The sequence below is a fragment of the Neoarius graeffei genome, chromosome 2 (genome assembly GCF_027579695.1).
Source record: "Neoarius graeffei isolate fNeoGra1 chromosome 2, fNeoGra1.pri, whole genome shotgun sequence".
NCBI classification, from domain to species: Eukaryota; Metazoa; Chordata; class Actinopteri; order Siluriformes; family Ariidae; genus Neoarius; species Neoarius graeffei.
Window position 1 is genome coordinate 60,106,318 of NC_083570.1, and position 14,094 is coordinate 60,120,411.

At 48.6% G+C, this 14,094-nt stretch overlaps 1 protein-coding gene across 1 annotated transcript in view; it reads left to right on the forward strand.

The window, feature by feature from the left end:
- LOC132869688 (sodium- and chloride-dependent GABA transporter 2-like) overlaps positions 1 to 14,094 on the forward strand; it is a gene marked incomplete at its 5' end in the record, with an annotated part of 85,382 nt that overhangs the window by 21,766 nt on the left and 49,522 nt on the right. The window lies entirely within an intron of this gene.

Sequence of the window (14,094 nt, forward strand, 5' to 3'; positions counted from 1 at the left end):
AACCATAGGTTAATTACCATCAGGTGTAGCGATTCTGCCACTCACCTTCCCCGGCTCCACCCTCCTGTCACAGACCGGCGCTTGACCACGCCCCCGCTGCCAAAGTCCTGTTTCTTTTTTGGTGGCAATGGCATTGTTGTCTCTTAAGCTTATAAAGTAGAACAGTGGTCAAATTCAGAATGACAAATTTATACAGTTTCGGGCCATTACGAGCCAGATGCGTTGCCGCCTTCAGCACCACAGCACATGGACCTCTGCTTTCGCGTGAGGCTACCTGACTGGCACCACTGATGACCATCGCTCTGTTGCAGCCAATGAAATAGCGGCATTGCTCCCCCTCAAATTAAGCAGCGCGCTCCGGCTTGCTCCCGGAGTGCTCCGGCCGAGGTTCCGGAGCACGCTCCGGCTTGCTCCCCCTCAAATTAAGCAGCGCGCTCCGGCTTGCTCCCGGAGTGCTCCGGCCGAGGTTCCGGAGCACGCTCCGGCTTGCTCCCCCTCAAATTAAGCAGCGCGCTCCGGCTTGCTCCCAGAGTGCTCCGGCCGAGGTTCCAGAGCACGCTCCGGCTTGCTCCCCCTCAAATTAAGCAGCGCGCTCCGGCAGCTATTTACATAATCATAATTACAGTAAACTAGTAAATACAGTAAAGGAAAAACTTGAGACTGAAAGGTTTTAACAGTCATCCAAATGACTGAACGTAAACATTGCTACAGTAACGTACCAGCTATGATGTTGTTGACATTAGCTAGTGCTAACAGCTAGTTGTTAGTACACTGCTACAACTACACCGACCCTAATAATACAGTTCTTGGTCATTGCCTGGTAACAGCAAATTTATAACGGGCCATGTCTCAACAGACTAAGAAGTTATTTCAATGACATTTAATAACATTTTGTTTATCCTGAGGACCAAAAGTAAATGAAAATGTGAACAAACCTTAGCTGTAATAAGATGGCGACCACCGGCTCCAGGGACGACCCGCTGATGTAGGCATGTTACCCAGCCTGACACAAAATATTTGTAGGCATCCAAACTCTTATACGCTTTCAGATCAATACCTGTGTATGGCGATGGGTTTTTAACGACATAGGTATACAGATCATGTGGGCCGAAGTCAGGTAAAGACGAGGGCTTCGTGTACTTCCGTACATCAGTGAACAAGCCTGGTGGAAGCAGGTAAATGTCGTTCTCTAAGCCTGCTAACCTCAATTTTTGCAAATACCTCTCCCTCTGCTCGCCCTGTAAATGCTCTACGTCGCTGGATAGTGAAGGTGTTTTCTGCATCTCATTCCTTTTTCTTTTATGTTTTTCGTTTGTCGCCTTCCTCGCATTCAAACTGATTCGAGCCGTGACGTCCAAAATGGCAGCCTCACATGACTTGGTCACGTGGGTGAGAAACCTCAATACTCGCTATGTTTGACCAGGTGTGCAGCCATCGGGTAAGCGTTTTCTTGTACCTTTTATATCATGTGTTTTGTCACTTGCCTTAGACACTATGTTTGAAATTTTTTTTCCTTTGCTCCTTAATGTGCGGTTTGCTGGTGATTTGTAACGTTTATCAAAGTGCAGAATTAACATGTGGGTTAAAAGCGTGCTGCTCTGTGTTAATTGCTTTGTTTGTGTGTTCGCGCTTTGATTGTTACATTTGTTTGTTAAATGTAGATTTTGAGTTAGTTTGATTAATTGTTTGAGTATGAGATGTGTGAATTTGTATGGGCTGAAAGTTGTAAGTGAGATTTTTTTTTAATGTTGATTATATAGTATTATTAGTAGTAGTGATATGTTAACATTGGTATATTTAATGGTAGTATTAGTGTCTATTAATGTTGATGGTAATAATAACTTATGGCTTGATGTATGCATATTATGTTTGGTTGTTTATCATGAGTTATGGATTGCTATTTATAAGTGCTCATAAATGCTTATTTACTATGAATGCATTTTATTGCTTATGTTGTGTTTTACATCTGATCATTGAGTGTGATGTTTAATACTGCCATTTATGATTACTGTGGTGAGTGGGAAGACCAATAACTGTTTTAAAATGCTTCTAGTTTCTTTTTTAGACCTGAAACTGTGCATTTTGTATTGTTTAGGTTTTTACCTGCTGCATCCAGATCCAGATTTGACACATTCACACCTCTCCCCCCCCAAACATTAAAGACTCATTTACAGCCCCTGCTATTCTGCCTCCTCTTGCCTCTGACCCCACACCAGCACTCAAGATCTGTAAAGAGGATGTTTGTCAGCTTTTTCGCAGACAAAAGGTCAGGAAGGCAACCGGCCCAGATGGTGTGTCACTCTCCTGTCTGAAGGTCTGTGCTGATCAGCTGGCCCCTATCTTCACCCAGATCTTCAATAGATCCCTGGAGCTGTGTGAAGTCCCCTCATGCTTCAAACGCTCCACAATAATCCCGGTTCCCAAGAAAACCACCATTGCAGGACTGAATGACTACAGGCCTGTAGCCCTCACATCTGTAGTCATGAAGTCCTTTGAGAGACTGGTATTGTCACACCTGAAGGACATCACAGACCCCCTGCTGGACCCCCTGCAGTTTGCCTACTGGGCAAACAGGTCAGCGGATGATGCAATCAATATGGGACTGCACTACATCCTGCAACACCTTGACTCTGCAGGGACGTACGCCAGGATCCTGTTCACGGATTTCAGTTCGACGTTCAACACCATTGTTCCAGATATCCTTCACACCAAGCTCACCCAGCTCACTGTGCCCTCCTCTACCTGTCAGTGGATTATAAATTTCCTGACTGACAGGAAGCAGCAGGTGAGGCTGGGGAGCATCACATCCAGCGCCCGGACTATCAGCACTGGCGCCCCCCCAGGGGTGTGTGCTCTCCCCACTGCTCTTCTCCCTTTACACCAACGACTGCACCTCAAGAGACCCATCTGTTAAACTCCTGAAATTTGCAGACAACACAACAGTCATCGGTCTCATCCGAGACAGTGATGGGTCTGCATACAGACGGGAGGTTGAATGGCTGGTCTGTTGGTGCGGTCAGAACAATCTAGAGCTGAACATGCTCAAAACTGTGGAGATGACAGTGGACTTTAGGAGGAGCCCCCCCCTGCCGCCCATCACCATCACCAACAACATCGTGACTGCTGTTGAAACCTTCAGGTTTCTGGGTTCCACAATCTCCTGTGACCTGAAGTGGGAGACCAGCACAGTCACCATCATCAAAAAGGCCCAGCAGAGGTTGTACTTTCTGCAACAGCTCAGGAAGCTCAACCTGTCTAAGGAGCTGCTCACACAATTCTACTCTGCCATCATTCAGTCTGTTCTCTGCTCTTCCATCACTGTTTGGTTTGGATCGGTTACCAAACAGGACAAGAACAGAAAGGTATGCCCCATTAGGATAGTGAACTAGACAACTCCACCTAGTGGCAGAAAGTATTTTTGCTTGTACATTTCATGTTATAGTCTGGCTTGCCAGGCTAGTGCCTCATATCCTTAATCAAAAATATCAAACATCCAAAAATCACTGGCTATTCAATGAAGAGCCTTGAACATCATACCCTGATATGCAACACAGAGTCTTTAACACAACACCCAGCTGTGCAACACATCCTTGAACATCATCTGCAACACAGTCTGGAAATTCATAACCAGGTACTGTAGGCTATGCAACACACAGAACCTTGAATATTATACCCAGGTATAACCTCATTGCTCGTTTCATGGCTTTTGCAAGCCCTTTTGAAATTCACCAGGTCCCCAAACCCATCTTTTGACCAAACTAAATTTCCCTGAGAAGGCTTCATCAAAAGACATGGCCAACAGTACATTTTATTAGTCACAGGAGACCCAGTCAACCAGTTCACATTTTCATACTAAGACACCTGAAAAGACCTGTTATGACCTGCTGATTTTTGAATGAGATTAAGCTTGTGTTAGGGTTTTGCTGGGATTCGAACCTGGTTCGTTGGTGTGATAATCCAGCAAACCCCCACTAGGCCACCAGGGGGATGACTCAAATGCAGAGGCGTGAGGCGGAAGTAGAAAAAGAATCAAAAGGTTTATTTAAACTATATACACTATATACAGGGCAAAACAAAAGACAAAAAAAAACCAAAGAGGATAATCCAAAAGAAAAGCAAAGTGCAAAAATTCAAAAGCTAAGAAGATCAAAAAACACAGTACAAAGGAAACTGGAGATAAACATAACAGCACAAAGACTCCGTGACAAGAGGACTGAACTCAGGGGTATAAATAGACAAACTAATTAAGGACACAGGTGAAGATAATTAGGCAATTAACACAAACACAAAACACAGGAACAGTGGCGGCCTCTAGAGGCCAAAATAAACACGACATGAAAAGGAAATAACAGCGGCCTCTAGAGGCCAAAACAGTCCTAGTCCTAACAGGACCCCCCCCTCTAGGAGCGTCTCCTGACGTTCCCAGGGCAATCCGGATGGGCCGAATGGAAGTCCCGACATAGTTCTTTATCAAGGACATCCCGAGCAGGAACCCAGCAGCGCTCCTCAGGACCATAGCCCTCCCAGTCCACCAGATATTGCAACCCGCCGCGGACCCGGCGGGAGTCAAGCAGGTGATTCACAATGAACACAGTCTGCCCCTGGAAGATGCGGGGGGGTGGGGGGTTCCTAGGGGCAGGGGCATACGTAGACGTCAGTACGGGCCGTAACAGGGAAACATGGAAAGTGGGGTTGATCCTCAGAGTCCGGGGCAACTGGAGCCGGTAGGAGACAGGGTTCACCCTGCGCACCACCTTGAAGGGGCCAATGTAGCGAGGAGCAAGCTTGCGGTTCTCCACCCGCAGTGGAAGGTCCTTAGTGGACAGCCAAACACGCTGCCCAGGGCGGAAAGCGTGTGCAGGTCTTCTATGGCGGTTGGCCTGAGTCTGGTTGGTTCTGGAGGTCTGTATGAGGGTCTTCCTGACCTTGCTCCAGGTCTTGCGACACCGTCTCACATATTGGTTGACCGAGGGCACCCCCGCGTCCTCCTCCTGGTCCGGGAACAGAGGTGGCTGGAACCCGAATTGGCACTGGAATGGCGACAGCTTGGTGGCCGATGACTGCAGGGTGTTGTGGGCGTACTCCGCCCATGGCAGCCAGGTGCTCCACGATGTCGGGTTATCCATAGCCAGGCCTCGCAGGGTGGTTTCCAGGTCCTGGTTGAGCCTCTCCGTCTGACCATTGGACTGTGGGTGAAACCCAGAGGAGAGGCTGGCAGTGGCTCCGATGACCTTGCAGAACCCGTGCCACACTCGGGAGGAGAACTGGGGCCCTCGGTCTGAGACGATGTCCTGTGGAAGATCAAAGACTCGGAAGACATGATTAAACAAAAGTTTCGCAGTTTCAAGAGCAGAGGGGAGTTTGCACAGTGGTATGAAGCGGCAGGCCTTGGAGAATCTGTCAACTAAGACCAAAATGACCGTGTTACCTTGTGACTCAGGGAGACCCGTGATAAAGTCGACTGCCACGTGGGACCAGGGACGCCGGGGAATGGTCAGAGGATGCAGGAGACCCTGGGGACGCTGTCGTGGGTTCTTGGTTCTGGTGCAAACCTCACAGGACAGGACAAATGACCTTACTTCCTTCTCCATGTTAGGCCACCAGAAGCGTCTTTTCAGGAAGTCCAGGGTCCTCCGAGCTCCCGGGTGGGCGGTGAGAGGGGAAGAGTGACCCCACTGGAGAACCTTGGCCCGGGCTTGATGTGGGACGTACAAGAGGCCTGGTGGCCCCGTCCCAGGACCGGGGTCCTGGCGTTGGGCTCGTCGGACAGCCTCCTCAATACCCCAGCGGACAGGGGCCACAATCCGGGACACAGGGATAATAGGCCCGACTTCATTCTCCCTGTTAGTGGCAGAGAACAGTCTGGACAGTGCGTCAGGTTTGGTGTTCTTGGAGCCGGGGCGGTATGAGAGGGTGAAGTCAAACCGACTGAAAAACAGGGCCCACCTAGCCTGTTGAGGGTTCAGTCTCTTGGCTTGCTGGAGGTACTCCAGGTTCTTGTGGTCAGTCCAAACCAGGAATGGATGTTGTGCTCCCTCCAGCCAGTGCCTCCACTCCTCAAGGGCCAGTTTGACCGCTAGCAGTTCTCGATCCCCCACATCGTACCGGGACTCAGCAGGACTCAGGCGGTGGGAGAAGTAAGCGCAGGGGTGCAGCTTTCCTTCCGAACGTTGAGAGAGCACCGCGCCGACACCACTGTCCGAGGCGTCCACCTCCACGATGAATGGTTGGGAGGTGTCCGGGAGAACCAGAATGGGTGCCGTGCAGAAGCGGTCCTTGAGGTCTTTGAACGCCTTTTCTGCCTGAGGAGACCAGCCATAAGATCCACCTGTCCCTTTGGTGAGGTCAGACATGGGTGCTGCCACAGAACTGAAGTTCCTGATGAACTTGCGGTAGAAGTTAGCGAATCCTAAGAACCGCTGAACCTCCTTAACGGACTTGGGAGTAGGCCAATCCCGGACGGCCAGGGTCTTGGCAGGGTCCATTTGGAGTTGGCCTGTCCGTACAATAAATCCCAGAAAGGAGACCTCGGGAACATGAAATTCGCATTTCTGGGCCTTGGCGAACAGATTGTTCTGTAGCAGCCTCTGGAGAACCTGGCTGACATGGTGGCGGTGCTCCTGCACGGTCTTGGAAAAGATAAGGATGTCGTCGAGGTAGACAAAAACGTATAGGTTAATCATGTCCCTTAAGACGTCGTTGATTAGGGCCTGAAAAACAGCTGGTGCGTTGGTGAGTCCGAAGGGCATCACCTGGTATTCGTAGTGCCCAGACGGGGTGTTAAAGGCAGTCTTCCACTCGTCTCCCTGTCGGATACGGATGAGGTGGTATGCGTTCCGTAGGTCCAACTTGGTGAAGACGGTGGCGCCTTGGAGCAGGTCGAAAGCTGTGGACATCAGCGGAAGGGGATATCGGTTGCGCACAGTGATCTTATTCAGGCCCCTGTAATCAATACATGGTCGGAGCCCCCCATCCTTCTTGCCGACAAAGAAGAAGCCGGCTCCAGCAGGTGAAGTGGAGGGTCGAATAAACCCAGAGACCAGGGCGTCTTTGAGGTATTCCTCCATAGCCTTGCGTTCTGGCTGAGAGAGGGAAAACAGTCTGCCTCGAGGAGGGGTAGTCCCAGGGAGCAAGTCAATGGCACAGTCATAGGCCCGGTGCGGAGGAAGAACGGCGGCCCTGCTCTTGCTGAATACCTCCTTGAGATCCCAGTACTCTGTGGGAACTTGAGATAACTCGGTGAGATCAGGGGGCTCGGCAGGAGACACAGGATAGCTAGAGAGCAGACAAGAGGCATGGCATGCAGGGCCCCATTCCACAACCTGGCTTGTTACCCAGTCTATGTGAGGGTTGTGGCGAGTAAGCCAAGGAAGGCCTAGAATAACTGGGAACTCAGGTGAAGGAATCAGGTGCAGGGATATTTCTTCCTTGTGACCTTGAGACTGGAGGAAGACTGGAGAAGTAACTTGAGTGACTCTTCCATCACCTAACGCTTGGCCATCGAGGGCAGACACAGACAGAGGGACTTCAAGAGGTGCAGTAGGTATATTGATGCTTTGGGCGAAGTGAATATCCATAAAGTTCCCAGCCGCCCCTGAGTCTATCAAAGCTTGACAAGAGTGGACAGACTCACCCCAGGAGATGGAGACCGGGATGTAGATTCCTTGGCCAGGGAGTCCGGGAGAGAGGGTAGGCCCCGTCACAACCCTCCCTCGGCTGGACGGGGCGGTCCTTTTCCCAAGAGTTCGGGACATGATGCTCGGAAGTGACCAGGCTTGCCACAGTAGATGCAGCACTTGTCCCTCCTTCTGCGCTCCCTCTCAGATGCGGAGAGGCGAGTACGACCCACTTGCATGGGTTCTGGACAGTCACTGAAGGAGGTAGACGGTCTCCAGGTAGAGGTAGGGAGGCTGGGGGGGCTCAAGGCTTGGTGGCGTTCTCTCATCCTGTTGTCCAGACGAATAGCATGTGAGATGAGGGTTTCGAGGTCACTTGGGCATCCAATAGAGGCCAGACCGTCCTTGATGGGGTCAGACAGACCATGGTGGAAGGCTGACACCAGGGCAGTCTCGTTCCATCCACTTACTGCTGCGAGTGTTCGGAATGAGATGGCGTAATCTGCGACGCTTCCTCCTTGCCGGATGGACATGAGCTTTCGGGCTGCGTCGGTACTGATGTCTGCCTGATCGAAGACCCGAAGCATCTCTTCAGAAAACAGCTGGAAATCAAAGCACTCAGGTTCCTGTCTTTGCCAGATAGCAGTAGCCCAGGCTCGCGCCTTACCAGCTAATAAGGTGATCACAAAGGCAATCTTGCGGCGATCCGTAGTGTAGGTGGTAGGCTGAAGCTCAAAGGTGAGTTGACACTGGGTAAGGAACTCTCGGCACTCACTGTGCTTGCCGTCATACCTCTGTGGTGCAGGAAGGCTGGGTTCGCGAGGTGAAGAAGGCAGCATGGCAGGAGGCACTGGAGCAGGAGTGGGAGCTGGATCAGGAGCAGGAGATGCAGGCAGAGATGTCAGCTGTGCCAGGGTTTTCCCAATTTGCTGAAGCAGTTCCTCGTGGCGAGCGAGGGCCTCACGTTGGCTGGTGAGCGTACGTCCATGAGCGTCCATGGTCGCTCCGAAGCGTGTCAAAGCTGCCATAATTCCCTGAAGGTTGGCCGGGTAGACAGTTGAAGCAGCCTCTGCTGAGTCGGTCATGACGGAGTCTTTCTGTTAGGGTTTTGCTGGGATTCGAACCTGGTTCGTTGGTGTGATAATCCAGCAAACCCCCACTAGGCCACCAGGGGGATGACTCAAATGCAGAGGCGTGAGGCGGAAGTAGAAAAAGAATCAAAAGGTTTATTTAAACTATATACACTATATACAGGGCAAAACAAAAGACAAAAAAAAACCAAAGAGGATAATCCAAAAGAAAAGCAAAGTGCAAAAATTCAAAAGCTAAGAAGATCAAAAAACACAGTACAAAGGAAACTGGAGATAAACATAACAGCACAAAGACTCCGTGACAAGAGGACTGAACTCAGGGGTATAAATAGACAAACTAATTAAGGACACAGGTGAAGATAATTAGGCAATTAACACAAACACAAAACACAGGAACAGTGGCGGCCTCTAGAGGCCAAAATAAACACGACATGAAAAGGAAATAACAGCGGCCTCTAGAGGCCAAAACAGTCCTAGTCCTAACAGCTTGGGCTTTGGTCTGCCTTGCTCTTTAATTCTCACTTTCTCCTCATATGGCAGAGTGCCAAAACGTTTTGACAAAAGCATGTCCACGACGTTTGCCATTATAGCAGATAGATACCAGCTGTTAGCAGCTAGCACTGCAGATTCCAATAAGGCTCAAGCTAGCCTACAACCACGTTGATTGAACTACAAATGAAATAAACTAGTGAATTCACGAATGATCAAACTGATAGAATGGATGAAAATTAATGGAGCACAACGAGTAATATTCACATTTATTTACAGAGTAATGTACAGAGACATCAATGAAAAGAAACGTTTATATGAAAAGAAATTCGGACAGCACTTTGGCACACGACTACACTTTCTCGACATCCGCTAGGGACTGACTGATCATACCTACCGTGTTCCTCGCCGAAGTACAGCGACCGCCCTCCTCATGTCTTTCAAACACCACCTCCAATAATCCTTTATCAGCCCGGCTTCTTGGCCCTCCCAATGTCCCGTTTACCCCCAGAGATACCCGGCTTCCCTGGAAGTGACGATTTTGTCGATTTTAACCAATAACAACTAGCCGAAATTGGCTGTTCAGAGCCGTCTCGTAGACTGCAACGGATACCCGGCTGCCAGTCCATAGAGCCCATTGAAATAAGAAAGGTTACAGCCTGGCAGCAAAGGTGATTCTCGTAGCGAACTGCAAGTTCGTCAGACATCACTCAAATAAGTTACAGGATGACATAGGGATAGTTATGAACGTAAATACAATCTTGGGCATATGTTATGCAAGTTATTGTTTTAATGAGAATTTAACATCGTAGACGCCGCAGTTTGGGGAGAGAATTTTAGGGGAAGTTCGGCTTCCCTTGTTGTCTCTGAGAAAATCGCCCCTGCGTGGGACATATCGGTTTTATAAATTTTATTGTCCGGCCCTGGGGTGGCCAGGGTGGGGCCAAGGTGTGCTTAGCTCCACCCCTGATGACAGGTGATCTCCACAAGGCACCTAGTTGAATTAGGCCACATTTTTGGACTTGCCTCCGGTCCCAGCTCTCTGCCCTCTCCGGAACTCATCTCTCCATGGTTATAGGAGACTGAGGTGGTAAATTTGACATGTGTCTCCTCTATCTGGATGCCTGATCTCATAGTAAGTACAAGCAAGTAATTTTGAGCTCGACTTGGGCAGTAAAATGAGTACTTTATCTGCTCGTGCAAATTTCCTTAGCCATGTCCCTCTGTTGTATAGGTGGAATTGATGTTCTTGCACCTGTAGCAAATTCTCTTGGGTTATGACTCAGTGCATGGAGTTTTGTCAAGAACGTACTGAATTTCATTTTTGTTTTGAGAAGGTCCCTCCTCCCAATTTTCTTTAATGAAGTTTAAGACACCATGGGGCTTGCACCCATACAGCAATTTAAACAGGGAAAGCCCGGTGGAGGCTTCTGGGACCTCGCGCACTATAAACAGAGGGTCTAGCCACCTATCCCAGCTTCTAGCATCCCTATGAACAAACTTACAAATCATGTTTTTAAGTGTTTGGTTAAATTGTTTGACCAGCCCATCCATTTGCGGATGATAAACACTAATATGAATCGATTTAGTCCCCAATAATTCATACAATTCATGTAGTGTGCATGGCATAAAAGTAGTGCCTTGATCAGTCTGGATTTCTTTCAGAATCCTGACTCGGGAGATAATGCAGAAGAGTGCCTCTGCAACACTACATGCAGAGATATTGCAAAGAGGCACTGCTTCCATGTTCTGTGTTGCATAAACCACTATGACTAACACAAAGCGATACCCGCGTGCAGATCAAGCTAATGGCCTGACGAGATCCATGCCAGTTCTTTCGAAAGGGATCATAATTAATGGTAATGGGCACAATGGCACTTTTGGCATGGCTGCTGGATTTACCAGCTGGCATTCGTGACAAGCCTCACACCACCTGAGGACATCAGCATGAATCCCTGGCCAATAGAAACAAGCCATGAGACAACTTAGTATTTTGTCCTGACCTAGATGCCCAGCCATGGGATTATGATGAGTCACATGGAATAAAAATTCACTATGGCTCTTTGGGACCAACAACTGTGTCATCTCTTCCTGAGTCTAAGTGTCTTACATCACTTGATGTAGCCTGTCCTTAATAATGGAAAAATACAGAAGGGAAAGTGCAACATTAGGCTAGAGTTTCTGGCCATCAATTGCTTTCACTTGGTCAAAAGCATGCCTCAGAGACTTGTCATGCAATTGCTCCAGTGGGAAATGCCCAGATGGATTCCCCAGAAAGAGAGGAGAGGCAGGGCCCTCGCCACCCTCTGTTTCATTATGACACGGGGCTGATGCAGGTGGCCCTGGGACCACCTCCCCAGCTAACATTGTGGTGGGATTCCCCCATGACATATTAATGCAGGACCCATCCACTTCTGTTTTATTAACACTATAAACCCCTGCCAATCTGTTCCCAGAATAAGTGGATGGGTGAGGCTCAGGGTAACTGCTAGTTCCACACTGCTTTTCTCCCTGGAAATGAATAGTGATAGGCATTAGCGGATATTTGTGAACATCCCCATGTACACATCTCACCATCACCCACTGTGCATTTTCCAGGGGACTACATTGAATCAGGCTTTGATGCATGGAAGTCTGATTAGTCAGAATCCACCAAAGCTTAACATGTACCCCCTTGAATACACAGACTCTGTATTTTCCTGTTCAATAAGCCCGCAGCGCATCAGGAATGTGAATCAGAATCCCTGCCCCTTTGTGGAAGTGCACAGTAAAAAATGGAGTGTCATTATTGCAGTGTAAACCTATTTTCCTCTGGATGGAGTAGTTATAACACTATGCAGAGTAAAATCGTCTAAATGGTAGTGTCAAAAGTGAGAGTTAATTCCCACTTGCACACAACGACAAAATCTACTCTGCAGGGTGATGATTCCCCACGAAAATACAATATAGAGTCAGATTAACTCTGAAAATCTTACACTATCTATAGTGTTAAATATTTTTACACACCTCATTGTTAATTTTGACACAAAATAGAGTAAAATTAACTCTAAAAATCTTACACTGGCTATAGAGTAAATTTTACACTGATTTTGAGTGGGACCAAATGTTATCTGACAGAGAGTTAAATTCAACTCTTAAAGAGTAAAATTGACACTATGATTTTTACTGTGTGTTCATCCCAAGAAATCCCTGCCTTCCTGCTGTGCCAGCAGACCTGCCCGGGCTTTCTCCACATTTTGGTGGGCATGGATGAGTTCACCTGTGGAGAGAGAGGTGAGGTTAGCAGCAGCATAGACATGGGAGGAGAAAGGGGTGAGGAAACATGAGAAGAGACACAAGTGCAGAGAGTGGGTATTGGGGGAATTGGCCCCCATTTCCACGGGGCTGGGGTAAAGGAGGGGAGAGGAGAGGAAGGGAGAGAAAGTGAGAGAGAGAGAGAGAGAGAGAGAGAGAGAAGCTGCAGGACCACCTGCTCCCAGAAACACCATCAAGTGGTCCTTTGCCAATTGGACCATCTCCAGCAATGCTGCTTGGTGACACTGGATCCAGATCAAGATTTCACTCAGCAGTTGGGCAACGAACTGCTCCAGTGTCACTCAATTGATGATAGCCTTGATGTCGCACTCGCATGCCAGCAGCCACTGCTGGTAGGCATCCCAGATCTGTTGCGCGAATACAAGCGGACAGCTGGCTTTGCTATATGCCAGGGAGTAGAAGCATTGGTGATACACTTCTGGGCCATGGCTAACCCACTGCATTATAGCCCCTTTCAGGTCAGGGTACTCCAGCATGCTGGTGGCCAGGAGCTGCAGAGCCACGAACTAGGCTTCACCTGACAGGAGCGGCAATAGGCGAGCCACCCGCTGTAAGTTTGGCCATGAGCTCACCTCTGTGACACACTTGAACAGCTCAGTGAAGGCTTTGGGGTCATCCTGTGGCCCCATCTTGACCAGCTGAACAGAAGCACTGGCTGCAGGAGTGACTGCTGGAGCAACCACTGATTGGACGAAGCTCTGGATTACCTCCACCTGGGCCTCAAGCAGAGCCCAGAAGTGCTGCCTCTGCTCTACGGACAGTGCAATGAGTTCTTAGTGCTAGCACTGGAGGCCATTGCCGAGTGTCTGGAGGAGCTCTCTGAATGGTTTGGTGTCCATGGCGGCATTCTGTTCCTCGATCCTGGGTTTCAGAACCAGTGTAAAGGTTCTCTTTGAATTGGGCAAGGAGGAACATGGAAACAGGTGCGAAAGTTCAAGGTGTACTTAATTTTTTCAGTTTCATGTTTCAGTGATTTACTTAAGACACATACAGACACCACACATGATGGGGAACTCAACTCTCTCTCCTTACTGGCCATCTGCAAGACACACAGAGATGTACGTTAATAGACAGCCAGTAATTAGACACAGGTGTAACTTATCACGTTACCTGCTAGTTCTGTCTGAATCCTTTCCATTCATAGTCGACACTCGATTCAAGTTACCCATGCCATGGGCACTAAAACTCCATACCACCACAGGTGCTGCCTTTTGAACTTTGTGCTGGTAACAATCTGGATGGCCCTTTTCCCTTTAGCCTGGAGTATACAATGTACATGATTTCCAAAAGCAGTGCAAAATGTGGACTTGTCAGACCACAGCACACTTTGCCATTTGTCAGTCCATCTCAAATAAGCTCAAGCCTAGAGAATTCTGTGGTCTTTCTGGATGTTGTTGATATTTGGCTTTTACTTTGTTTACCAACAACAGTTTTCAGAAGTATTCCCAAGCCCATGTCATAATATCCTTTATACAATCATATCAGTTTTTAATGCAGAACCACCTGAGGGATCGAAGGTCATGGACATTCAGTGTTGATTTTTGGCCTTGCCTCTTACATGAAGGATTTCTCTGGATCCTCTG